Here is a 2,784-nt window from a genome sequence, read left to right on the forward strand (position 1 = left end):
TATTTAACAGTACATTAGAAAGATAATTAGAATATTTTTGCAGTGGTTGGGGCAGAAGGAAGCCTGGCTGTTATTAGTAAGGATCTGATCTTTGAAGGATATTAAATTTAAAATGAATTTGTAAGAAAATTCTGTTTAAATAACAGAAGTTTTTTTATTTTAGAACAGAAGTGTTTTTTTTTTTTAATTTTTTTTTCAACGTTTATTTATTTTTGAGACAGAGAGAGACAGAGCATGAACAGGGGAGGGGCAGAGAGAGAGGGAGACACAGAATCGGAAACAGGCTCCAGGCTCTGAGCCATCAGCCCAGAGCCTGACACGGGGCTCGAACACACAGACCGTGAGATCGTGACCTGGCTGAAGTCAGACGCTTAACCGACTGTGCCACCCAGGCGCCCCAGAACAGAAGTGTTTTTAAAAGTATTATATTAACTGGTATCTGTCAGTATTAATTGACTGCCTTGTTTTTATGGCCAAGGGGAAACTGAGAAAAACATGGTTCTAGCCCTGTATGGCTTTTAATTAGTTTCTTCAGCTTTAGCATGGAATCTAAAGGCGATTGCATCATATTTCATAATCACCTAGCTGAACTATTTGCCGTTTAGTCCAGCACTAGGCATTGAGGTAGCAAGGTCTTTAGTCTGAACAGCCTGAGCTGCCTGCCTGAGCTTCGAGGACTCTAAACAGGTCTGGATTTACTGTCGCTTTTTCCATCTACACACCTGGCCCCTCTCTTTCTATCACAAAAATAAACGCTTTAACTACTTCACCCTACCCCCACCCCCGCTTTCCCAGCTGGAGATGTTGGCACTGCCCTCTGGAGCAGCCCACCTGTCACTAGTGCACACCTCAGCCCACAGGGGTGTGTCATTAATATGTCGCAGCTGATGCCTCTCTCTTTAAAATAGGGTGGTTGTCACCTTGGTGACTCACACAGGGCTTGCCAGCTCAGACACTGGAATCTCTACATCTATCTCAAGTCTTGGGTCTCCCACCTGACCATACTTTGCTGTGTCTGTAGTTAATTAAGTTGGCATTAATCAAGACCCAGGTGAGGAGCTGTGAGGTAATATTTTGCTTGTATTGCTTTAATATACATCATCTGATTAATGGTCCTACAGTAAAGCAGTTCTCAAAATATACAGCTGCTGAATTACAGTGAAAATTTGGATATTTGCTTTTAACCTATTCTTGCACTGGGATCAGGGAGTTCCTGCATTCCTATACCAAGTCACCTGTTTGAGAATAAGACTATTTTTGAATTTGAACAATTGAAATTCTTTGTAGCAAAACAAATTGCTGACAAAATTGGGTCAGGGAAGGCGTTTGGGGTCAACAGTTTGTATTTTGTATCATTTTTAGCTTGAGGAATGCTTGCTTTTGGCCCAGGGGAGATTGTGCCAGATGTTGCATTAAGCAGTTGGAAGATTTGGGGAGTGGGGTGGGGGTGGAATCAAGGACAAAAAGTTGCCAGTTATGCGTGAAACTCAACACAATTAAAATGGGCTTTTTTTTGAACTTCTTATTGTGGGTAGCATATAGCAGAAAAACAATTTGTAAAACTTGTTCTACATTGTTTTTCAGGTTTGGAGGCAAGACCAATGGTGGGTTGAAATTACATTGAATCTCTTAAAAAATGAAATAGAATAGTTAATATCAGAATACACTGCAAGTAGTGAAAGTATACTTGGTAAAACTTGTTTCAGTAGTATGAATATGTATTAAGATGTGTTATAAAACAAATTAAAAGCCACTATTCAGGAGTCTAGGTGTCTTATCACGAATTGTTTTAACTCTGGAAAAAGAACATGAAAAGGGCCTTTTCTGTTGATTCTTCAAAACAGTCTTAATATTGGGAGCCTTCTTGTAATATTAGATATTTTGTGTTTCTATTGAAATTGTGTTTCCCTATATATAGTTTAATATGTCCAAAGCCCATCATTCTCTCTCTCAGGTTAAACTGTGTTTCCCGTGTTTCCTCTATGTCACAGAGAAAGTAAGGGTGCAGATTTGCTGTCTTGGTGTGTGTGTTGGGGGGGGAGGGTTCACCTTCTCCCAGAGGCACGGGGTAGGGGTGGTGCCGATTGGGAGGTAACTGGAGAGGGAGAGCCGGCATCCTCAAGTGTCTTGAAGTGGGTGGGTCTGGAGCTTACTTAGAACTCTCTTCACTTCACAGAAGTGATGGTTTAGCCGACGACCCCCGCGGGGGTGGCACTCTAACCTCCGTTTTCGGAAGCAGCTGAGTTGCTCCAGGTCTTGTAGCTCAGCCTGAGCGAGGTCAGCAGTGAGCGCGATGTGAGTCAGCCCTGGGCGCGGTCCTCCCGGCTCTGCTGCCGGTGAGCTGGCGACGACCCCTCGGCCCTGCGGAAGGCTCTGGGACTCGGCGCGGGGGGGGGGGGGCCCCGGGCAGCCCGCGTGGGAAACCAACTGGCAAAGTAGGGAGGCGCGTGGAGCGCGGTCGGCAGAGGCTGTGTTTCCGGGGCGGTGCCGGCCTGCTTTGCCCCGCCCTCCCCTCATCATTGCCCCGCCCCTACAATAAGGCCACGCCCACCGACCATCTGTCCCCGCCCAGCCAGGCGCGGGCGGGCGGCGTCGCCTTTAAGAGCTCCCCGGTGTTTTGGGGGCCGCGGGCCGGGCGCGCTGACCTGGTGCGCATGTCCCGGGCGGTGACGCCGGCGCCGGGCTCCATGTGTGCGGCCGAGGGGCGCATTATCTGGCCGGCGGCGCGGGCGGGCGGGCGGACCGGCGGAGCGAGCGCCGCGGGCCCGGGCGGCCCCACAGGCG

This window comes from Herpailurus yagouaroundi, unplaced genomic scaffold (genome assembly GCF_014898765.1).
Source record: "Herpailurus yagouaroundi ecotype Mexico unplaced genomic scaffold, PumYag 193, whole genome shotgun sequence".
In the NCBI taxonomy this organism is placed as follows: Eukaryota; Metazoa; Chordata; class Mammalia; order Carnivora; family Felidae; genus Herpailurus; species Herpailurus yagouaroundi.